Genomic DNA, 26,468 nt, shown 5'->3' with positions numbered 1-26,468 from the left:
AGGCACGTTGCATCAGGACAAGTCTAGTGCAGGGGTGGGCTGGCAAAGGCTTTCGTCCTCTCTTGATAAAACTGTTGTCAATTAATTAGCATTTTAAATTATCAATTTTCACTTGTTCGCGTCTTCTGTTCCACAACAACAGGACCTTTTATTTATTCCTTCTAGTGCCACTGCAACGATTTAATGTATGTAGTGTACTGATTCAGTCACAGTGTGTCATTCATTGCAAACAAAAAAATCCCTTTTCCTCTCCCATTTTCTGCTCAATTCTCTGCTGCCAGCAGGGGTCACACGACGACCGCAGGTTCCCACCGCCGCTGCTGCCCTCGGCACTGGTGCCAGTACCTCACTGCTGGGTAAGAGCCACTTGGAAATGCCCCTGAGTTCTAGACAAGAGAGCTGGGAATGACCATCTTATTACATGCATATTTTCTGGGAAAGATCCCATCATATCTGTAGCTTTTTTTTTTTTGGAAGCTCGGTCATTTTTTTTTAATGGTCATATTATTAATATTGTGTTGTAATAATCCAGATAAATATACCCATTCTCTGTATTTTGCAAGCTGTTATTGCTCTCCCAGTGTTGAACTTGACTCACCAATCTCTGCTACAAATGAGTATAAAACTTCCTCTAGGAAAGGAAAAAAGAAGCAGTTGACTGTTGGAACCCCATTAGGAAAAGCAAATTGACAGTCAGGAATTGAAATAAAACCATTAATATTTTATGCTTTCATATATGATATGCCTGTTAGAATTGCCTCCTTAGCGAATTTTGCTTCAAGGAAAAAAAGTTGGCAATGAAGACAGAGCAGCTAATGAATGAAAGGCTGTTACAGCATTTGAAAGAAACACTAGTAGGATGTAGTGTGAAACCTTTACCTCCCTTATGCATAGTATTGGTATTTCAAATGCAAAAATTTAAGGATTCCACTGAGGGACCAGGGCTTCATTGCACTGGGCACTGTGCACACAAATACCAGAGGGACAGGTTTTTTCCAAGACAATTAGCATCTTGGATGGATAGATAGAAACAGCAACTAAAAAAATCTTTTTCCTGTCATTGTTAGCTATTTAAGAGATTCATATCTGCCTCTTTTACAAAGATACCTGAATGTTGATACCCCTGGATGTTACCTGCAGGCTGACTAACAACACACAGGCTCCAGAGGACACAAAGTGCTGCTCTCCCCTCCCTCTATACCTTGCACCATGAAATCTATGAGAACAGCACATTTGATGACTGTGCTGAAGTTTGGGGTTGAATTTGCAGGGAGAAATGGTTCGAGCCATGGCTGTGGCAATACTGCAGAGAAGGGCAGGGCTTGCCATGCTGGGAGAGCTCCATGGCTCCATTCTCTAGTTTTGGTGGGGGAAACTGGACTCACATGCAGGTCCGAGCTACAGGTGGCTTGGTGATACTGGGAAAGGCCTGTGCTCCTGTCACCACGTTTCTGCAGGATAGGTCTGAAGCCAATTCCCAGCCCTTAGCTGCATGAGAACTTACTCACTTAGATTTAGTTTCAAATAAACAGCACGGAAATATCTTACAAAGGAAAAAGGAGAGGAGAAAAAAGATTCCAGTCTGTGATGATGAAGATACTCTAAACTGTTATTTCTATTATTGATTGTCCATTAATGCTTGTTCATCTTATTTTTTGTGGTGAACTGAAGTGATTAAGATAAAAAAATGCCAGAAGAAAAATCAGAATTGTCAAAGGGTCAGAGTCTTTTAGCCAACTTTGAAAAGAGACAAGAAATGAGAGGATGAGTCTGCAGACCTGAAAAGAAAGAACAGAAGAGGGGTCAGTAGCACCCTGAGATAGACATGCTCAGTAATTACTATATTGACAGTACTAAGTAGAAATGCAGCAACCCATGCAACAGGGAGAATGGGCTCACTAAATGAAGTTAAGGCTAAAACCTGCCTTAATTTATCTGCATACAGCCCTACTTCTTCAAAAAAAATTACAAATGAGAAATCATTACCATATTAGACCAAGAGTTTTAAATCAGATATTAAAATTCACATTATAGTCATAGTTTGTTCATTTCAGTGAAAGTTCTCATAACCTTCAGTTATTCCCATGCAAATAGCCTGGAAGCTATTAAAACAAATGTAGAGATGCACTTAGCGTCTCTCATCTTAAGACTCTTAAGTTCCATGTATTATCTTTTACAAACACTGAGACATTGAAAGGAGACCAACCGGTGAGCTTTAAATATTAGACTAGAAATTGTAAGATGAGTGTAACTAAAGCGCTGATACCTAGAGAGCTCATTATCTAACTTCCTAGGATCTTACTGATGTTATTAATTTCCTTCTGTCAAGTAGGCAAAGATAATGTGAGATTCTGAATGACCAAGTCATTCCAAAAAGAAATAAACATTTCCAGCTGCAAATGCTTCTTCTGTATATGACAAATGATGGCATTTTCATGGTACAAAATGACACCACAAATCATGATGTTAATAGGTGAGATGTGTTCTAATTCTGTCCTAAGCTGCAGGATATCCATGCTGGAAAAATTATCCATTCACCCAGAAAGATTACGCAGTGCATAGCCTAAAAAAAAGGTAGTGCAACACCCTCCCAAGGGAGGTACCCATCAGTGTTGTGACCCTTCTGCCTGATGAGAAGTCTCCAGCAGGAGGTCTGTCAAGATGAGACTGCGAGAAAAACCTCATAAACACCATTAGTACCTCAGAAGACATTAAGAAGAAGAGATGCAAAGGATGCAAAGGACGTTAGGTGGCAAGTCTCAGAGAAATGTTTTCTACCAGTTGCACCCTTACTCAGATTCAGATGGAGATCAAACTATGAGAGAAGCTATGTCACCATTTCTGGAAGGGAGCTCAAACTGGTAACATGGCACTGTTCAGCACTGTGCAACGGCATGAGTTTATAATCTGACATCAACCATATCACACCTCGGTTCATAAACCAGCTTCTCAGATTCTGGTTCTCAAGCTGTCTCTTGGGCCCTCTCCACCTGCTGCATTACGCCATGAAGACCTGGCCCCACTCTCCTCTGCTCTTTTGACCTTCTCATAAAACCTCAAGAGAAGCTGATACGAAGTTATGTATGTGACGGACATCCTCAGCTATCTGGTGTCCATGAGTCTCTGAGACCACCCAACCCCCTGAAAGGTTTTGTGGCTGCTTTGTCCCTGTGAGATTTCCAAATTCTTGCTGTTGAGCTGTGAAAGCAGAGACTAAAAAACACTCTGTGCCCCAGAAATTTTGAGTGAGTTTTCCCTTTCCTTGCTTTGGAACATTTCTTCTGGACACAGTGAATCTTGAGTACGGCTCAAATGTCTTTTAGAGGCTAAGAGGGTGGTGGTAACAATCTGTAAAGGTTTTGTCAGTGCATCTTCTTAGCAGATTGTTAGTGTTTAACCATCACTTGAGGGAATGTTTTATGTGTCTGTAAAAATATCACTCTATCCAGAAGATGCTGAGAAGATAGTTCTTCCAGGCAAATTCTTTGTGAATGTGGGTGAAGTTGCCTAGGGAATTGTGTTTTGGCACAATGATGTTAATCTTACTAGGCACAATACTGTCTTTGCTGCTTATGTGTCATTTTGCACAAAGGAGGTCTTCAGACCTCTGCTTTTTTTTTTTCTTTCTCCCTCTACTTTCCTTTTTCTATTCTGAGAAGGAAAATAACCTCAACCCCTTGTGTTGAATAGAGCTTCTTAACTGGCGTAAATGCTGACCCAGACTGACAATGCTCATTACAAAGTTAAAAAACTGTTTTTCTCCGTGTGTGTGTGTGTGTGTGTGTGTGTGTGTGTTGTAAAAGTAGTCATATTTACAACCCAGTCTTTTAAACATCTGACAGACAAATGCTCTGCAAGCCTTCCACAATAACAACACCTTTTGGGAAGATTTATTGGGTGCCAATGGGAAAAGGATTGAGCCTGTGTTGACTACTGAAATGCACCATGCATCTACAAAGTTATAGTCTAAAGAAGGTAATGGAAATATATACTGCTCAGCTCTTCATAACGTAGGTACACAATCAAGCATCTTGACTAATTTAGAGTATACAGCAGAGTAGAATTATAATTTCTTTATCACCATGACAGTAATTCAGTGAAATGCAAGGCATTTTTTTGCATACCAAATATACATTTTTATAATTCTTGTAAATGTTTACAGAAAAACAGGACTGTGAAAACAGTACAGAGAGATAAGATTTCAGAATACAGTGTACACCTCCTAGTGCTGCTCATTGGACTGTGTGTTTTACAAGCCACCAGGAAAAATCAGACCATCACACTGGGTACAGCTTGGCCTTTTGTCCTTGTTTATAGGTATTAACAGCATGTTTTTAAGAAACCTAATAGCATCAGTTCTCATTTTGTTGAGAGAAGTGGACAATTGATAATTACCAAGAAGGATCTCTCTTAATTTCTAAAAAGTTTGTTATATTCCAGAAAAAAAAAAAACCAACCACCTAAAATTAAATCGCCCTCCTCAGGTTTGAAATATCAGCTTTCACAGATATACATGCTCTGGCAAAAAGAAAACATTAAGTGCATCTGTTGAAGAAAAAAACAGCAGGTGGGAACAAGTTACATGACACTACAGGTAAATTAGATGAGTGATAGTTCACAGACTAGTAGCACAAGAAGAAAACATCCCTGTAAGTATCTAAAATGGCACCGCTGCCAAATTTTATCTGCATAAACAAAGTTAACACCACTGTTTTAGGACAGTGAATATATTTATATATACTTAACATACACCTGACATTACTTGCACCAAACCCACTTTATGGAAAAAACTAAGACACTTGGCATTTTGCTGTACAGCCATAAAATCATATACAAGCAGTGTCCAGCCCTGCACCTTGTAGTGTCACGAAGTCTCTTGTGCTGAGAATTAACAGAGGAGGAAAAGGATATTACATTGGGTTAGTCAACTCAATTAATCTTTTGCTTCCCCCCTTTGAGTCCAGTGTCAGGTTTTATCTCACAGTTTATTAAACACCAGGCAGTGAAGCTTTAAGGAAGACTCAGGCCATGGTTTAATTGTACGGTGCTTTTGGCCGGAGTACCACCATCGCGGTTCTTACTCCTTCTGCCATCTGTGGGCAGTTTTTTCTCTGCACAGAGGCTGAGAGAGCAGTTTCTCATGGTAAGAATAAACAGCAGTCCTACATTGGTAGGAGTCCTTAGCCAGCCTTCCTGCCCTGATTAATGCAATAATGGAAAACAGTTTTGCAGGTTTTCCATTTGGAAGTGGCATAAATAAATGGGATTTCCTGGGAACAGTATTTTTCATTTCTAAGGTTGTCCATTATTTAGAAATCTTTCTCTCTTCCTGAACAGAAGCAAGCCATTCCTTGATGTTCTGTGTGAGACAAAACTTCTTTAGAGGTCATTTAAACACATCATATTCTTTCAACTGGTTTGAGCTGTTTAAAGTTTTATTCAGTGTTGAAAGTTAGAGCATCTCGAGGTGGGAACTGAACCTTTCCAGTTTAGACACCTATCTTAGTGTGAGACAAATAGCTCTTGGAAGTATTTATCTGTTCCTGTTGACTCTAGATAGGTAGCTCAGTTCACACGTGTAATTTTAAGTTGGTTATAGTCATCAGGGAGGCAACTCGGCCATTGGTATAATTTGGTAAGTATTATGGGATGCCATAAACTTGACCACTTGCAAGTCTTTTGAAGCAAGCATCCATCTGTAGTTGTCTCATGGCCTCGAATGCAACTGATTCTGAAGAGGTCTTTCTTGTTTCCTTTTTTCATTCAGATTTTCCATTGGAAAACATCCATTGGTCACTCAGAAATTTAGACTTTCTAATGGCAAATATATAACAAGGAAAACACAATTCTTTCCCTAGTTTGGTAAGACTTAATGGTATATCAGGAGGAGAAAATATGTTAGACTAAACAGCTGGAGAGGAAGGCAAGAGATCATTATTATTTTGCTGTTTGTGGTGGCACTCAAAGCAAGGCAAAGTGCTTAGCAAAGAACTTTTCAAGCAAAAGAAAGCATAATCTTTGTTGTCCACAGTTCACAGCAAACTATTATCCAATACAGAAGAAAAGGGCTTTATATAATGTAGGTAATGGTATGCTAACTATAGATAAACCATAAAGCCCATTGTCTAATGTGATTTAAATCAGAAACACAGAAGCTGAACAGCCATATTCAAATGTGCATATTCTAAACTACTGTACCTAATTAAAGTGAAGAAATGATTGTTGATGTGAACAAGAAGAAGACATGAAAATCTGGAAAAAGAAGTGTGCTTATGCCATTTTCATCCATCAGCCCAGTTTCCTTGTGTCGTGATATGGTTTTCCTTTTTTCTCAGCTTATTATGAATTTCAAAAAGGAAGACATGTAATGAATAGTCTCAAAAAAATAGAGATAGCAAGAGTCTGCCAAAGGGAAATCAAACGTGTGACATTGAAACTACATTGAGAGAAGATCACTGACTTCCTGAGAATTCTGTTAGTAAAAAAATACATGCAAGGAAGAAGCCAGACAGAAAAAAGAAAAAAAAAGAAAAGGAAGAGAGAAAGACCTCTCTTCTCTCTTAAGAATGCAGAGTTATTTGGAAGATGTTTGCTCAACTAAGGTAAAAAGAGAAAGAAGAAAGAAGGACCCTGAAATGTTCTGAAAAGGCTCTCCACAGGCCAGGCAGGTCAGGTAGACCTGTTTTCAGTGACAGGAAGAACTCTAAGTCATAAATTCTTCAGGGTTAATCCATCTAAAAAGTTCATGCTCCAGCTTCTGTATGAAGGAGAGTTTATTTTTTCACTTTAAAAATCAGACATTTAGATGAGAGGGCCAGGGGAACACAGAGGTAGAAGGGCAGAAGCTACAGTTCAGCAGCAGCAACGCTTTGAAAATATGTTTTGTGTGAGACTAGACTATAGACTAAGACAGAATCATGAATGCCTCTCTCTCCTTTTTTCCCCCAAAGCTAGCTTTTGTGCAAATGAACGAATGACAGTTACAGTGATTCACGTTTGTCTGACCCCTTGAATATCAGGGTACGTAAGTGCCTCATGGGCTTATTTCAGGCTGTTGACGGCTTGGTGGCATTTACAGACCTGCAGGAGGGAAATGCCTTGCTTTTCCCCAACTTCTGGCCAGCTGTCAGCTCACCTATGGCCAGAAAATTTCCTTTATATTCTACATTGTTACAGATTACCTTAGATCTACTTAGAGAATGAGTCTTTTAGTGGTCATATGACATTATGGGTTTTAGTTCCCAGCCTTGTCTTTTCGTTGACATTTGTAACTAGCATTCTGAATTCTTTCTTAAGCAATACTACACTAGAGAGACATCTTTCTGAATGTAAAGAAAACAGCATAATCTTTAAAATGTCTAGCTTTAAAAGTTAAATTGAAATACACTGCAGCACTTCTATGCCTTTCTGGCTTATTAACACACATTTTCAGCTCTCATTATTGTTGGATAAATTCAGCCTTGGTGTAACTTATTTTGACATAAAGCGATCTTTCCCAGGAATGCATTTAACCCTACATGTCTCTAATGTGGCTGAGGTTTTCTGCAGGAAGCTTCAGATTGATTCAGTAATGATACCTATGAACATGCCGTGCTTACACCAGAAGGAAATCAGTTATTCTCAGAAGGAAGCTGTTTGGGAGAAGAAAAGATGGATGGGAAAAGGAGAAGGGGAAGCCTGGAGCAAACGAGAGGAATAATGCAATTTGGGAAGGTTGTGAAGAAAGAATAATGGGTCTTTTTTCTCCTAGAGATTTCCTTGATGTTAAATTATTGCAGTGCCCTTAAATCAAGTGAGACAACCTTCAGGATGACCTGCTTTGGAATATGGCAGCCTGACTGCAGAGTAAAGTGTCGCAGCACGAACATGAGAGACTCACATTTTCTGCCAAATGAGAGCTGAAATTCAGAATATCACCTTTTCACATCTAAAGAAAAGCCATTTTTACCCCCATTACATAGACATCTGTAAGAAGGCCCCCATCTCTGTAGTTTCTATTCATTATATATTCCTCTGTAAAATTGTTTCCTCCTGTTGACAATTCGCAAGTCTTTTTCTAATCTTCCCTTAAGGCAACCCTCACTCTTCCCATTCACCTAGCAGTAAGAGACACACAAGTGCTGGAAGACTAAGACACAGTGATAAAAACTGATAAAGGTGATTCTGTGAAGCTCTGAATTAAAGAAGATTGAATTTTATGCTTCCCCCCTGTAGATATATGTTTTCCCCCACATTTCCTTACAATACCTAGAGTTGCATTCAGTTGAATTACAGTTATGTTCAGAAAACTATAATGAAAGCATTGGAAATGTGTGGCAATTCATCAACATTTTCTTGAAAAGAGCAAAGATATTCTGCCTTGAAAAAGCCTTAAAGTCTTCATACGGCTCCTGGTATTCAGGAGGAGAACAGTCTCTCCTCTGGATTTCTCCACTGATGTTGGATCAAATTCCTTTCCCTGTCTGGCTTCTCTGGTGGAATAGAAAGGATGGCTTGCACAATGTACCCAGCGTGGCAGTAGGTTGTAAGTCATGTACAGAGATAGCGTTATGTTGATTATTTTGCAGCTGTCTGTGCTTGCCCTGGTCTCTTCTGTGGAAATCCCTTCGTGCGAACTTGTTGTTTGTGAACAGGGAGGAACTTCTCAAACACCTTAATGCTATCATTCATATTCTCAGCTATCAATCTCTCTTTTTTGGCCAGTCCAGCCCCATCATGGCCCTCAGGCTGTGCTGGCACCAGCGTTTGTCTTGCTGGTCAATGGGCTGGGTGAAGAAGCTCATCTTTTGGAGGGGGGGGGAAATAAAGCCTTCTTTTTGGAGAGCTTTTCTTCAACTTAGCCATTCTTCTGCTCTAGTTTGTCACCCAGCGCAGAGCAGGAGGTGTCATGGGGCTGTGGAGAAGGGCGATGGTGAATAAACTTGTGACATCACAGCTGCGGTATTTTTGTTAGGAACCTGTAAAAGTGGAACTTATTCTTTTGGCTGCCAAATAGCATCTAACAGAGTAACTGCACACATGAGATCTCTGCAGGGCATCATGGACTGAGCACCAAGGGTCCTCCCAGTGTGACTGCTGCCCAGAAACGTGCTTTTGGGCTGGTTCCAGTTGCAGCGAGCACTGGCTGGCAGGGGTGCTGTGGGCCTGATGCACTGCTGGCTTCTTTAGCTAAAACTGAAGTCTGTGCAGGTTTGGCTTCATTCCTAGAGGGGTCTAAGCTAGCCTGATTAAAACAAGGTCATATGTGTTTTCAGATCTTCCTGTGGAGTCATGCCTCTTTTGCCCCTTTGTGGGAAAGATGATAAGGAGTGTTTTGCACCGAAAGTGGTTTCAGGCTAGCCTAAATGCTAAATATAATGAAGGCCATATGCAAAGGAAAGCAGTTGAATGGATATATTAGTGTAAGTGTAAAGAGGGTCTACAGTAAGGAGGGGCTGGAAGCAGTATCCTGTTGGGAGCAGAAGGGTCAGGAAACATCGCTGGTTTTAATGAGATCCTGTTCAGTGGGTGACCTGGATAGCTTGCAAAAGCAGGGAGTGGATGAGATCCTTTCTGGAGCTGAGTGCAGGGAGGCTGATCTGCCTCCTTGGCTGTAGTGTGCAGGTAAAGTAAGAGCGAGTCCAGAACAAAGCCGGAGGAGCAGCCTGGGGTAATTCTCTTTTATTAGGACAGGCACCAAAGGTAAGTGTATCTGTAGTTAAGGAGACAGAACAACTTCTATTTTGCTTTCACATCCTCATAAGCCTTTTAGGCTTAAATTCACTGCACTCACTTAGCTCCTATATGAAATGATTAGCATTTTTAAAGCTTAGAAAAAGGTTTGCTGAGCTATCTCTGGGTGTTGGGAAATTTCCTCCATCCCAACAGGCTAAATTTGCAGAACCAAGTGTATCATCATATTGGTGTGAGCAATGGTCACGCTTGGCTCCCCCCCCCCTCCCCGTTTTGCATTCATAAATTAGGCCCCTAATCTTACACACCGGTAATCTCTTGATTATTCTTGAGAGAGGGGAAACAGCTAGTATGCATATTCAACCATTACATTAAGCACCGTATAGTATTGATAAACAATACAGTCAATGATTAGACAACGCGTGGCACACAGGCAACATTTGTGCTTCTGTTTCTGAGTGGAATTCATTGTTATTGTGCTCTTTTGTGAGGAGAAAAAGAAAACCCAGAAACCTCCAGCTTTCTCGAGATCTTTTAGATTGCAATTGTAAATGTGGATGCAAAATCCATTTACAAATGTATATTGATAAATGAAGTGTTATTTAGGAATTAATTTACCTTCATGTCTATGTTACTCGGTATGTGAATTACAGTACTATAACAAAATCACTGAAAAAATATGTAGTCCTAATTATGAATAATACAGCAGCATCTGGGAAGCTTGGGTAGGTGCCAACATGAGAGCTGATGTCATTTTGGTTTAAAAGCTGGCACAGTGGTTTCTGAATAAAGAACGTCTTTCTTGCATATTTTATAGCTCTGGGAACTAGCTATGTCAAACCCATTCAAAGCTTATGACTTGTGTAAATGTTCATGGCATGAATTGGAAGGTAAGATTTTTAAGAACATGGTTAAAGTTAATTGCTTTGGGTTAGATATCTCTGTACAGGACATTTAGCAATAAAAGAATAGAGGTGTTTTAGTGGCAGAAGGAGCATAATAACAAAAGACAGACTGTTGTCAGAGTGGTGGATCAATTATGCAAGGCGATTCTAAACAATCATTTCAACTAGCTTGGTCTTTGCCAGGCAAAAATGCAAATTTTGATCATAGCAAAACCAAACAGCAATTTAACCCTATGCACAAAAGGCTACATCTACTCATGAAAGATCTTTGAATGGCCTTTCTTGCAACCTAGTCTGAAAGATATAATAGCAAAGAAGAATTTTCAAGGAAGTAAATACAGTTTAATACTGGTTTTGTTGAAATAACAACCCACTAGCCTCATCATACACTATCCATTTCATAAAGCTTACATAGTTTTCTTAGTTGTATGAATTTCCAGGCATAAGCACAGAAATCATAACTCTATAATAGTTAAAAAAAAGTGTCTAGACACAGAGATTAGCAGTCCCAACAATCTGTATGTCTGTGCAGTTTTGAAATAGTAAGAGAAAGCAGAACGTAGTGCAGAATATATAACTTGGTTACAGATCATGGTGTGGAATAGTGAAAGCCAAGTCAAACTGGTTTTTGTGCTTCCTTTAAAGAAGAGCTGTGCCTTCCCTTCTGTGCACTTAATGGAAACCAGAGATCTGTTAATGATGATTACTCCAGGGGAAGTCCCACCCCTCCCTGTCCTTCCTCAGCCTTCATCTCTCAGATCAGCTCTGCTAAATCTATGCCTGGAAAGTCCTCAGAGAATGTGCGTCCTTCTCGCCTGGCACTTTCTCCAGAGAAAAAAAGATATTTCTTTTCCAGCCAGGGCGTGATGGCGATGGCAGAGGAAGGCAGGCACACGGCTCCTGTTTACACCCGAGTACACGGCCACGCAGTCCTGGAGGGGTTTGACCTGGCCGAGGGGCACGTAGGGGCTGGTATCGCTGGGCAAGCAGTGGGAGAAGGCAGACCCAAGGCACCGTCAGGGATGCTCCCTCCTGTTTTTCCAAGCTCCAGCCTGTGCAGTGAAACCAGAAAGTTTGGATGGGTGTTATGCTATTTGTCTGTGCCTCAACAGGGCTGACTGTTTTCATGATAGCGGAGGTCTGCTTATAGCAACAGTGCTAGCTGGTGTAATCGAGCTGTTAACAGCAAAAATAGTTTTAAAAAATTGCATGAGAAAAGGTAAGTAGAAATTTGGAGTAGTTTACAAACAGCTTAAAATGCAGCATCAACAATGGCATTTTAGTCCTTTTAGTATTACCAAGCCAGCACCACCATAGAGCCAAAAAAGTCATGTTGGATTTTTGGAGGTGCTGATGTGTGCAAGAATGCAATATACCAATTTAGTTTAAATAATTTTAGTCCTGACAGTATATAGGCCCAAAATACCACAGCTTGACTTTCTCATCCCATGCTGAGTTTGTAGGGTTGGTAGTTAGAAAGCAGATTTGTCCTTGTAAACTCTGCAGAGTTGGTAAGAAATCATTGAGAATATTCAAAGAACAGGAGGAACATTTTGGTTTGCACTTTTCTGGCTAGAATCTTATTTTTATCCAACTCTTCTTATTATTATCTGTCCATAAAATTAAGGTAACTCCTCTTTATGTCTCCATACCACTAGACATCTTTTTTGGATCTACCCAAACTATTTTGGACTTGTTTATCACATTTCATCTTCACACAGAGTAAATGCAGCAGTTTATATACTTGAACTATGATCTTTTTATTAGCCAAGAAAAGCAGGATATGCTGTTCAAAAAAAAAAGAAAAAAAAGGAAAAACACAACTGGAATGTAATTACAACGATTAATTAAATCAAGTACAAGGAGTACTTAACTCTGACTTCTGGTAGCAGACATCTCAGGCTAAAAAACATTCCTGCAGAAAATCTCAGTCTAATAAAATTAGCTCTAAGTTCCTCTCCCTCCAACTCAATTATAACGAGTCCTTCTGAATTCTGGCCGTGTTGTCCCTGAAGAAGAGCACAGGGCTCCTGCTCACAGGATTTCAGTGACACAGCTAAGATAAATTTAGTTTTGCAAAAATTTGGAAAGGATATATTGTTGATTAAAAATTTTATTCATTTGTGTCTGCTGGCAAACGTAACACAGTGAAATGAGGTGCAAAATTTATTTGGTTAGGTACAGTACAGATGAAGTGTACAAAACAACTGGCCCAACATATTTTTTAATATTAATAAAAATACAAAATTTACTCTACCGCTCACCATGTTCCCTCTTCCTCTTCTACTGCCAGAAAGGCTAGATGCAATATGTGGATACCTAGTAAAACTGTACATCTTATTATAAGGTGTAATTACATGTATAGGGTGACATGTCATACAGAAGTCTGCATAGAATAGGGAATAAAGAACCTGATTGAAGAGAATTCCTAAATACTGAAGATTCCTAAATACAATAAATTGTGTCTGCAACCAAAATAACCTTCTAAATAATTTTTACATAATCAAGAAAAAATTGAACAAATACTCCAAATTATAATGGAGCTTCTTAGATACTCCATTGTACCCTTTACCATAAGATGCAGTCCATTCAAAAGAAAGCTTTCACTGTTCTTTATTATTTGATTATTGAGACATCTACTGTATATTGCACTGTGAAATAACAAAAAAGGCAGCCATTTGAAAAACAAATCTAGTTTGGCCATGACTTTCTGAAGTTGGTGAGGGAGTTCTGCCTTTCTCTTCTTTAAATAAATTTTTGTATTACTTTTAGTGTGTGCATAACAGCAATATTTCTCTTGCTTACTCTTTGCGTAGCATTTCCTCCTTACTTCAGGAACAACAGCTGCCGAATTACCGTCATTCTTATTGTGTTTATGTCCAAGAAATTAAAAGTCTCTCAGGGATAGTACAGAGCTATAGGCAAGCATGAGAACTGAAATCAGTACACAGAGATTGAAGTTATTTTAGTTCCTAGGGCTTTGCATGTCTTTTCAAATATAAAATAATTCCTCCGTAGAAGCATGACATTTCATGACTAATTAAAATGCATTCTGCAGGCCCCGAGAGAGTTTATCTGTCAGTTTACTTACCTATCTTCAAATTAAAAAAGCCTTTAAAAATATGACCTCCTAGTGGATTTTAAAAGCCAAGGATATTCTAGATTTATATTTTTCAGGTGTGTAATAGCTGATCACCTTAAAAAGCCCCTAGCATCTCTTATAAAGTTGGGGACTGTATAATATACAGTCAGGGATATCTTATAACATTCTTATAGCTTGGGTAAAGCACCCACTCTACACAACTGTAACATGAAGGGAAGGTTAAAGACTTAATTATTTGTATTTGTGCTTGCAAGGGAAAATAAACAAGTCACATCATACCTTCTTAAATAAGGTGTACACATATAATTCATACAGTGACTATAAACGCTAGACATATTTTATATGTATTTATGTAACTCAAAATCACAGTTGGGTAAATTTAACTCCTAGACAAAATGAGGAGCGATAGGGAGGATGGGAAGGAGTGGAAATAAAAGAAGAGAGAGGAAAACAATGTTCGGGATTGCCAACCAGGACGGAGGGGGCTGACGCACGCCGGCGTCCCAGTGCAGATTCAAGCTCAGATACGGGAGCGAATGCGCAGGCTGGAGGCAGGAGAATCGTCCCCACCTGACCACCATCAGGTTACTGGGCTTGAAAGAGGATCCTGAAGCCAAGAAGAGGTTTATCCCGGGTGTGAACATTGCCCGTGGCAGGGGGAGAAGGAGAATGTGGGAATGGGAAGTGTTTGCTGAAGGGCAGCTTGCGCATCCCTCCCATCTATGGCACGTGTCACAGTTGCTGTGTCCTCTCGCATCCTTAGACAACTGCTGTCCTACAGAACCCCAAAAAGTGGGATGCACATGTGCTGTCTGTGGGAGAGGTGAAGGCAGTCCCCAGCTGAGCTGGCCAAGTGCTATTTTGGTTCTTTGCGGTCAGAGGAGGAAAAAATTACATGTATTCTGTAAGAGCGTCTGTTCATATTGCTCCTCTCTTCCCCTATTCTTGGAGACATCTCAGGGCTGTGTTTGAAGACAGCAGAGCGGTCTTCTCCGGGTGTTGAAATGATTTACGGGAACTCTGCCACAACTCAGCCCAGAGATGGTGTGACTGCAGAGGATGCCTGCGGCGGGGGCAGAACACCGTGGATGTTTAGCGAAGGAGAAACCAGACTCGGTGTAGATTTTATCTTCTTCAGTGAATAAATAGCCCTTTCAGGAGCAAAATTTTACCAGTTCTTGGAGCATCTCCAGGAACAGGCTTCCATTTTAGCACAAGACACAGATTTGACCCTAGGGAAGGATTTTTTCACCTGATATCTGATTCCTCTGCTGATCTCCGATTCTTCTGCTTGCCATTACAGCCGGTTCCTGCCAGGCCATGGCTTTAGTATCAACTCTTAAATTTGTAAGAATAATTTTGCTCTACATTGGTACTTTTAAGCCAGACACAGAAAGGACTTTTTCAGATAATTGGGTGGTGAAGCAGCCTTCACTGACATCCACATCTGTTGGCAAAAACAGACTTAGATGTTGACATTTTAGGTGGGATTCGTCCCATGAACCTGAAAAACAGGCTGCTCTTTTAAGCTAGTCAACTAAAGAAAGGCTACTTTGCAGAGGGATTCATCCCATCCTAAGATGCATAGCTGAACCTGGAGGTATTGTCTTTCCCAACGACTATGAAGGTAGCTGGATTGCTAAATGGAGCTCAGCATGTAACTCAGGTGGTTGAAGACAGCTGAGACAAAAGCCTTCCCTTAAGTGCAAAAATGTCCAGATACAGACGTGTGGGTAGGTATCACAACTCAACCTTCTTCTGAATCAAATCTTTCATGTTCCTTGTCTTTATTTCTTTTCCTGTAACCATGAAACCCACGTAGCCTCAGTGTGTTAAAGTTTCAGATCAAAAGACATCCAACTCTCTAACGAATTAAGAAGAACAGTGCAATGACTGGCACATCTGCTGAGTTTCACAGGCCTTATTTTAGATCTACTTTCCACTTACAGCTTCTTAGTGCAAGCTGCACAAGATGAAGAAGTTTAATTGCCTGCCTTCAGCAGAGAAGCAACTCAGATGAAATTATGCCGTCTTATATCCCCCAGGATAAAAGCCACCATCCTGCTTCCTCTGAAAACTATTAGTATAGCTCTCGTAGTCCTCTCAGCATGGACAATATCTCACCTCTTCAGCAGCTCCCCCTTTCTACCTCCTACTTTGTGCCTTCAGTCTCTGATCCTGTGCACACAGAGACTAGAGGAAAGCTACTTGAGAAAAAAGAAAACCCTGCAGCTTCCCCAGACTTCATCTAGATTTCTCAGTGGAGCAGAGCAAGCAGGAATGGGTAAACTCTTCCGGAAAAACTTTTTTGAAAGGAAGTTTCAGATATTTCATGTCTCTTTCCTCCTACAATGTTATTAGTGAGCCCAGTGGGTGCCTCTGACTTTCTTGGGTAGCTCCTTAAAGAAGAAACTAGCCCCCTTTTCTCTGTAGCACCCTTGGGGATGGGGTTGATCCTCCTGTTCCAGAGGTTCCCCCCCCCGCCGCTGCCTGCCTGCCCTGTGCTTGCTTCGCTTCTCCTGGGCACGTGAAAACTTTTGCACCTCATGGTGCAAGGATGGCTGGACTTGTCTCTACCAGGTGGTCCCTGCAGAACGGCCAGCCGTTGTTTCCTTGCTCCTCTGGGGGTGGGAGCACCTCATCCCCCCCCAGGCCTTCGGGGAGTCTCCGGGACTGCAGTGTTGCTGTTGGCATCGTTTCCAGGAACTGGGCAAACTTTAATGATCTTTACCTGTGATGAAGAGTTGAGCATGGAGAATGCAGGCTCTGAAAGAACGTCTCCTCTTTGATCTTGCAGCCTGCTCTGCTGCCGAGCGTGGTGTTATCCAAACCTCGGGCAAGGAAGACGGAGCTGGCTGAGGACACGCTGGACTGCTTCTGAAAGAGCCCGTGGAGCAGAAAATAGAGTGTTACTTAGGATGGGAACAATAAAAGTTTGTTTAATCAAGCAGGAGTTTTATTACAGCTCAGGTAATGATAATAACTTGAACACAACATTGTTTCTGTTTGGTGGATTGTGTTAATATTGGTTATGTTTTCTCACTGATATGTAAAAAATAGCTTATTTGTCTTGAAATGGTGATATGGTTTCTCTTATGGAATCAAATGTATGTTCATGGTTTTTTTCCAATATTTTTTTTTTCACATACAGAAAACATTTCCAAGAATTTGTATACCAACAAAGCACAAGAAACCATCACTGTGTGCTTGAACGAGGAACAGACAGAAAACAAGCCAAGTCCTTTGGGAAAAATTACATGGCAGAGACTGCATTTCTGCTCGTTAGGATTATGAATTGCTTGGACAAGTAAATTAACCTGGGAGAGCATCGAGGAGGTTTGTATTTGTTTTTGGAAGACGGGTTTACTTCAGAACAAATGAAAGAATCAAACCTATTACAGTAGGGACTATATAAGGGTGGCTATTCATACAGCAAAGCCTGAAAGATCACTGAGCCAGAGGGATCCGTGGTTGGATAAGATAATATTTAGATGCCACACCTCAAAAATACAATTTCTAAACCAAGATATGTTCTGTACTGTACAAATGAAGACCAGAGCTCTTCTTTCAACAGCAAGAAGTTTGCTGAGTTTTGGATTTAGACTTAGCTGTCTTTCCATAGCACCCAGGCACTCCACTGAAGATGGACACCTCATTATTTGGTGTTGTAGACACACAGACCAAGAATAAGGATGAAAACTGATGGGAAATTAGGCACCCAGGGAAAACAAAGTGTTGGTCCAAGGGAGTCTTCTCACCAAATTCAGTAATTTGGATTGCTGTCTCACACATTTTTGTTTCTTGCATGGGACACAGTATTCAGTATTGAGCTTAATTGATTTTTGCTGTCCTGTTGCATCCTGCTGGCTCTTCTCACTACTGCTGGGGTATGTTCGCACTTCATGGGCCACTGACAAATAGTCAGAAACTGCTGCCTGTGTACACATGGCAGGGCTGATGGTGTGTGTATCCTCAGGGGCTGGATCGGCTGGCCAGGAGACTGTTCTTTGTACAGGTACCTACAGAGGAGGTGAACCCAGGGCTTTTTAATCTCTTGAGATGACCCAGAGACGTGGGACATTGAATATAATCATTATCTGCTAGGTGGGCTTGTATCATTTCCTGGTAAAAAGTCCCAATAACTGCTTGCATACTGTAATCCCTATCAGCCTTAAAATGTTGATAGCAATGTTCCCATGGAAAACCACGTCCAAAAGATTTGATAATTTTGCAAAAAGTGAAATACCAGAATATTGCATTTGGATACTAATGGCAAAATGCTCTACTGATGGAGACGCCAGTCCTTTACTAGACTAAAATCCATTTGCAATTAGAGTGAACGATCAGAAATAGAAAGCACACTCCCAAACTCAGCATCCTTCTAGCATGACTGAAATATATTTGGTATATATGCCATCTTGTGGTTCACACATTTGTATAGGATCTGGATCAAAAAGCCTTACATAAATTAAGCCTCAGAGTATCAACATCACATGGCTGGACAAATGCATTATGGGCTTATCCCATCAAATGTAGGTCCCCAAAGCAGGGGGATTATAGACAATGTTTTTATGAGTGCTATTACATAGAGAGGAAATAAATCCTGTGACTGTTAAAGTGTACAGCGCTGTTTCATTGTCAAATGTAATAGAAAATTTTTTTCTTAGCTTTACAGACTTGCAATTGAAATATGCTTGACAGCACTTGTACTGATAGTTCAAAGGAGACCATCACCAAACTTATTCATGTTTTTAATATGTTTCATGGAGGACTTTTGTTTATGGTCCTGTCTGCATGAAAATACTGCACAGAAAAGGATACTCCTGGTCGTGGCCTGACTTTCTATTAATTTAGTTCATTATTCACCATTTATAAAAATTCACTTTTAATATTTTTATAAAATGTTATAATGCCAGGTGTTGATGGTGGCAGTGTGTCATCCTGAAGCACCTGAAAGCTAATCTAAGATTTGATGGTTTATTTCGCTAAACACCATTATGATTATATTTAAATTCATACTATTGCTCTGCATTGTATAAAACAGCATCTATGTTCCATTCCTGCACTATACACCGTATGTGAGTTATCTCATTTCCTAGCTAATACTTGTGTCATGCACGGCAAGTGAAATGGAAGCTATACAAGAATGCACATGCTAAAAATTTACTTCTGGAGCCTAGAGTCACATAGCTCATCCTGATCCCAGCTGCATGCATAGCTGATTGCATTACTAGTATTGTCAGAGCTAGCAAAGTCAAGTAAATTACCTTGTGCCTCACAACTGAGTAGTTTCTCTCAAGGTATAAGGGTATGAAGACTAAAGCTGTGATAAAAGTAGAAAACAGCTGTTAAGTGACATAACTTCTGTGCTTGCTTGACTTCCAAAGGACTGCATCACATGTCTGCATCGTGCCACTGCTGGGACCGCCACGGGATGTGACACGTCCAGCTGTGGGTCTGTGCTGTCCCAGCTCAAAGCATAACTGTAGGTAGCACAATTTTACAGAGACTCCTTTGGTGGGATTTGGTTTGAGATTAACACATTTGTCTGTAATAACCACTGTGCAGGGCACCTGCAAGCACACTGTTTTGGATCTCTCCCTACAGGCAATGGAGATGTGGTCAATCCAGCCGGTGGAGCCTGGAGCACAACTCAATTCACCCTGAAGTAGACACTTCATGTTTACTTATCTGATGCCTTGTCCATTGACTCTAGTGGTTAGGGTCTTAGTTTGGTTGGCAACATACAGGAACCTAGAGTCATCCAAGATGCCCTAGGATGTGACATGGGACATACAGGAAACCTGTGCTCTTCTAGACTGGTAGCTATGGCATGAAATAGCCACAGCAGCCACCAAAAGCAACTGAACCAATCCCCTAGTGTGCTGTAGACACCACTTGTATAGTCCTGGTCTTACCTTTGATTGATTCCTACCCTTCAAGCAATACCTATATTCAAGCTAGGCACATTTTGAGGTGGACACCTACCTGTCCAGGACTTTCTCTTGGCCTCTAGCTCACGAACCCCAGCTTCCCACCTGTCTCCTCAAACTGCAGAGAGCAGACACTAACAAGTGGGTGATTACAATTCGGGGGCGCAGCTAGCGCAAGCCACAGGCTGCAGGACTGGCTGGTTGGTAGAGAACCAGACTGGGAAGAACAACCGGTCACAAGCCTGCCAGCAGGAGTGGCTGATAAAATGTGCCATTAAAGTGAAGCAGTTTTCAGGGATGGCGTCATCCAAGTCGGCATCTGGGTTACAGAAGCTCCGTGTTCCCAGCCATGTATAAGAAGCTGGTGTGGGCTGTGTGGTGGCTGCTCCACCTGCCAGTCCCAGGGGAGACAAAGGCTGAGTCACATTCACAGACTGACTTGTCCTTGTGTTTTCTTTTTCCTTCTTCTGTTCTGTTTGGGTGAGTCCAAATGTTGGCTTCCACAGCGTGGCCACCGCAGTGAGAGTTTGCTTCCTAGGCTTAGTGGGGGATGGAGGGAAAGAAAAGAAGGGGAGAGGCTAGGCAGAACTTGAGCTGCTCTGCCCCAGTGTTTTAATACATCTAAAGAGAGGACTTTTAGTCCTGAGTGCCAGCAGGTACTGTCTGGAAAAAGGTTTCCACACATGGAGGAGCTGGAGCATCCTTAGCAGCTGTCCCCAAACCTGGAAAAATCACCTAGCAGCAAAACACAGGGAAATGCAGTACATGCTCCTTTGCCCACATGCATCTCTTCCAGAAACATCATGCATAAAACCTCTGAAAACAGAAACCACATGCACTAAACAATATCTGGACCTTATTGTGTATTTAGAAGCTAGATATGCAGACAATAACATCTTTTGCTAGTCCCCCGCAAGGCAAGACTTCTCCATGTAGAAATATTAAACAATATTTTAAACATCCATTTAAAAGACATTTTTTAGTCTGTAAGACCTCCCAGGCTTATACTGTAGACTTGAGGATTAAAAAACCAGCTCATCCACCACCGCCAATGAAGTAGTCATTGCACTATATTATTGCTTAGTTTAGGGGCTATAATTAAACCATCTAAGTTCTCTGCCATGCTGTTCTTTGGATCTCTACTTGGTACCAATTGTATGTGGTCTCACTGAATGCCATTGCAAAACTCTCAGTTTGCTTGCTAGCAATTCCACAGGACTTCCCACCTGAACTTAACTAATGTCATGTCAATAAATACATTTCTTTGAAAAATGCTATTTTTAAATGAGATGAAATGACATTTACATCAGTTTAAAACAGGTCAGACTCCATGGATTTCAATAGGCTTGTTCTTACACTGTGCTATTAACTCCAGATAAGTGTTCTTACATTTAGGTAGTGACATTTAAAGTTGATTTGAATCAGTTAGATAAAAACTACAAAATTTGAGAACATTTGTGCGGAAGGCAGAGCCAAAAATACTGAAAAGAAAATGGCTCTAAAGGTTTCTAAAGCTTTCTTCTCTCAGGAAAAATTGCTTGTCAACAGTTGGTGGCCCTGCACTGCTTTCCCTGCTTGATAACCAGAGCAACGCACTAGAACCTTTAAAGGAAAAAGGCATTTTATGCTAAGAGTGCTTATGGTCCCTGCAAATGCCTACGAGGGAGCAGCCTAGAGGGGGCAGAGAGATAGGCTTGTGCATTCGGGGCAGCATACGTGCCCTGTAAGGATAAACAACATAGTAGACACTGTGGGTGGATTCAGAGGGAGAGCTGGGGCTGGCCTGAGCCTTGGATGTGAGGATGTGAGGGAGCAGAAGCCCTGCTCTCCCACAGCTGATGGGAGCGGATTGGATATTCAACCTAGGAACCGATGTGCTCGGTTTTATTCATTGGACCCAGCTTGCTGAAAACCGCTTCCTCTTTGTTTGTCCTGAAAAACTATCAATGCTCTATAAAGCTTAAAAGATAATGAGAGGCAATAAAATCTTAAAATATTGCTTGTTGCGTCTAATAACCAGTTAAAACACACATTTAGTTTTAAGACTGAAAGCCACTTTCAGCAGATGAAAGATATGCATATGAAGATGTATGGCATTAAGGATTGTTTTCCCTGATGAATAACCTCTGAAACAAATGAACCATAAGATAATGCCACACTGTTGCTCTGTTTCTGGTCCTTGCATCAAAACAATTAGCACTTAAGTAAATAAATCTCTTTTGCTATACAGATGTCCTCTACCTGATAGGCTTTTAAATGTATAAAACTGGACCAACCATCTATTATAAACTGTGGTGTAATAACAATAAACTCTGCAATGCTTTTTGCAGTTGCAGTCATTGCAGATGACAGATGTGTTACAGCAGTGTCATTCTGAGAGTGCAATACATTACTCATTTATTGCTGTGGAGGAAATTGCTCAGGTAATTATTGTCTAGCTAATTAATCCAGGCTTTGGAAAAAAAAAAAAAAAGAAAAAAAACAAAGGGCAAAATACAGTAGTGTTGTGACAGGGAAAATTGTATTACATTCTTGGATATTGAGCTTTCCTCCAGCACTCCCTAGTAGCTCATTATAATGTATCCATACTTTCAGCCATTGCATACCAATGAAATAAGCATTTACCATTTCTGAGTACTTTTCTGATACAACTGTGTATCATTAGGAAACATGGGGCAACGTATAGCTATGGCACATCTGTTTCTTCTTCCCAGTCTTCTCCTCCTGACGAGATCCTGCTGGATACTGCCGTGGTTTAACCCCAGCCGGCAGCTCAGCCCCACGCTGGATTGGAAGAGTAAAAGTGGGAAAACTCATGGCTTGAGATAAAGACAGTTTAATAGGGAAAGCTAAAGCTACACATAAGCAAAGCTAAATAAGGAATTCATTCCCCACTTCCCAAGGGCAGGCGGGTGTTCAGCCATCTCCAGGACAGCAGGGCTCCATCACGCCTAACAGGGACTTGGGGAGACACAAATATTCCCCCTTCCTCCTTCTTCCCCCACCTTTATATGCTGATCATGACGTGATATGGTCTGGGACATCCCTTGGGTCAGTTGGGGTCAGCTGTCCCAGCTGTGTCCCCCCCCAACTCCTTGTGCCCCCCCAGCCTGCTCGCTGCTGGGGTGGGGGGAGAAGCAGAAAAGCCCTTGGCTCTGTGTGAGCACTGCTCAGCAATAGCTAAAACATCCCTGAATTACCAACACTGTTTTCAGCACAAATCCAAAACGTAGCTCTGTACCAGCTACTGTGAAGAAAATTAACTCTATCTCAGCCAAAACCAGCACAATACACTTTTAACTTTAATTTACTTCACAGCATCTGAGAGCTGAAATTACAAGGCGTAAGCTTTTCTAATTCCATTAAGTTATAAGGAATGTTATAAACAACCAAGCATGGGCAATAAAAACCACAGCCTTATTTTTAAAAAGTTACAGAGGTTTTTTTTACATAATATCCATCAAATGCAGCTGGCTTTATGTAAGCAGTTTTAAGCAGAATTGCCTCCAAATGTGCCATAAGAGCACATGAGCAGTAACAACAGATTAAATTTTCTGTACCTCAGAGAACGTGTATGCATTTAGCTTAGCTTGTACAAGCAGGCAGCTATCTGAGCAGGGGGGTGGCCAACAAAACAACCGTTCTGCTCCCAAATCTTGCTGCAAATCCTGCTGAGCAGGTATCTTTCTTCCCACCTCCCGTAATCCCAATTATGACAAGATCTGGCTCTGGGCTCTGCTTTGCTCACGTGTACTGCCTTGCCCTTTGCAGGCAGGGACTTCCAGCCTTTGCTGTGCCACCCTCTTCTGCTTGGTCGGCTCTGTGAAAAGAATTCAAATATTTGTGTTTGTCATTATCTTTTTTAAATGCGCGAGTCACAGAGAGCTAGAAAACAGAGCTGGCCAGCTGGCTAATTCAATTATTTCCTTCTTTCTAGAATCAGAGGAGGAGGGGAGCAAATCAGCCAAACCATATTTGATGAGCTTAGCCGGGGCAGTACAAGGGAAGAGGGAAAATCTCCCTTTGGAGGAAGGAAATCTCAGTTCCTTTAAAACATGTGAAAAGCTGCATTATATCATTTTAGTTGGGATGATTATTAAAGGGAAGTGTGGACTTGTGTAACTGCAATAACCAGGAGCGCAATGGAGATGAGTGCTCTCTGGAGCCCAGAGCCAGCAGATTCATTATACCGTGGACCCCCTTGGGAATCTGCTTTCTATTCCAGTTGGTCCATGGTCAAATCTATTTCCCTGTGTCAGGATTCGGGGGCAGTCAGGGCACTAGCACACCCTTGCCACTGTGCACAGGCAAGGAATGTTTCCTATGATCTGCATAGCTCCAGGATTACTATTTTGGGATGAGCATTATGGAGATTTGGGAATGAGAGCACGCAAGGAAGATTTTTTTTCAAGTACCACCTTATGTCCGGTTGCTTAGACCTAATGAAACTCTTTCTGTGACTACAGCACTAAAAAAATAGGTTTCCCACAGGAGGTCGGAGGTCCAGTTAGTGCCTTGATTTTCAGCACTACTGGGCCTTTCTGTTTGCTTTGGGTTGCTGCATTTCTTGTCTGAGGAAATCAGTGCATTTTTAAGGATGTTTTCTTGTCCTGCTATACTGATGCTCTACCAAAAGCTAGCTCAAGCAAGAACAGGCTTTCAAGAAATGGAAACTATTAATTCAATGACATTTCAGGCAGCCCACAGAAGTGCTAAATACCGTAGTATTGGCAGTGCAAAGTTGGCCAAAGAGGCATCTTTGGTTCCTGGTTGTGTATTTCTCAGATACTTATCCCTCTGTCTGTGGTACAGGCTGTTTGCCAACATTTTAGGGACATGCCTCCTGATGCAGTCACTAGGTATCAAAAGTCTTCAGCCTCTTTCTCTGCCTCCAATTCATTTTACATATTTTAAGGCAGAACTGTCTTATAATGAGTATATCCCTTGCAGCGTATTCCTAAACAAGCACACGCAAACAACCCCTTGCAGATATTTATCTCTAGTCTTTGATGGGATGCCCTGCCATTGACATGCTGCGTTTGTTCAGGCATTGTGCACATTGTCAAGTTGCATCACATTATGTCTGCCTATGACAAAATAAAGCCTGGAAAATGTGTGACAGGACTTGAAAATATATTAATTGTGGATCTTCTTTTAAAGCAAAAAGGCACTGAAGTTGGTGAGACTTGGTCTCAACTTTCCATAATTTTCTTCAATTGCTTGCCAAGTTACGTCTATGACAGACAATTCTCTATCCAGTCTGTTAGTCCTTTATTGTTATGTCTGTGGTTTATCCTGTATAACTCATTAATTCCCTTGTAATAATGACATTTCCTTGGTTCACTTAATCTCAGGAACCTCGCTTTTTTCTAGCAGAGAAAAAATTTGGTCTTGTCTCTGCATCAGTTCCTGTACATTTAAAATGAATTAGTGTTCTGAGACAAAATAGCTCTTTATGTGAAGTCTGATGTAATCTACATCTTTGTATTAATTCAGCAGAAATTAAATGCACAGACTATGTCCTGTCTAACAACGGGAGAGGATATAAAAAAAGCACCTCAGCTCCTGCCTTAAGTCTCTGTTACATACATATAAAAAATCTTTCTGTCTTCCAGCTATGGTAGATCATAAATCATGTAGCAGAACAACCTGAGTCACCAGTCTTTTTTATAGGATACAAATTAAGTTATTTGTAATTTTTCTTGGGCATTTTGATCTCAGACAGATGATTTTCATCTGCCTGGTGGCTGGATCCAAAGACTGGGCCATTTTCACAATCACGAGACTTGCACCCTCACAGTAAAATGCAAAAGTTTTTGGACCTAGTGTGGAAGCATGCTGGTTTATGGCAGAGTATATCCCGATAATCTTCCCAGAATGTGTTGGGAAATCAAGGCTTGCCTATTTTGAAGTGTTGTCAGATTCAGTGTGGTTACGAGAGAATCTGTATCCCCCATGACTGGACGCTGGAATGACAATGGCCATGTGCAAATGCCCAGACACAACCAGCTTCTTTCTTCGGAGTAGCAGGAGCTGCTTGCAGAATTACTGGCTGTTGCTCCTTCTGATTTGCTTTCACCATCCTTGTGTAACTCTTAGAATAGTTATTCTCCATATATCAATAGTAAGTATTATAGCTCACAGGCTCCCTTCATCATTAGTGCACAGGAAAGACGCTCAGACCTATTTTAGATGCCTACCTTAGGGTAAGATGTTTTGTGTCCCAGAATGGCCTCCTTCTGTCGATGAGTGTATGAAGTGAGTGAAGATTATGTTGACTTCTCAATAGACATTTGTTTCACTGGCAGCTTTAATAAGTGGTATCTCTGACCGTGATAATTAATGATGAAGCTTCATTGGTTTTAAACCCAATGTGAGTCCCCCACTGAATTTTATTCAGTCTTGGAATTCCCTGTTCTGTTGATTTCTTGTCATTTAGCAATTTTCATATTATTTGGTCAATCAAGTTCATCTTTGGTGACATCTGATGATCGGCTTGCCTGGTGTTCCAGTTTGGCAGTTTTCTTAAGAGTAGCGAAGGAAACAGTGTCGTGCTGCTACATGTTCACTGCTGTCTGTACTTCTGCCAGTCTCTGGGCAGGGTGTTTGATGGTCCGTTGCTGCAAATCGCTCAGGGCATGGGATCAAAATACCGTCTCTGTTGGTTTACCTCCAGGAACCTCTCTCTGGGGATGACAAGCCCGTATTTTGCTGGTCAGGCTTTGGCAGTTGAGCATTCCCAGAAGCTGCCAAGCCTGTGCAGGGAGCAGTGTCTTACCTGACCTCCCCCCTGCTCAGTTCACCTCCTTGGTCACAAGGTACTTGTTGGGCCACTCAGTTGGTTGGACTTTGTTA

This window comes from Buteo buteo, chromosome 25 (genome assembly GCF_964188355.1).
Source record: "Buteo buteo chromosome 25, bButBut1.hap1.1, whole genome shotgun sequence".
Taxonomy (NCBI): Eukaryota; Metazoa; Chordata; class Aves; order Accipitriformes; family Accipitridae; genus Buteo; species Buteo buteo.
Note: the sequence above shows the minus strand (reverse complement) of the source record.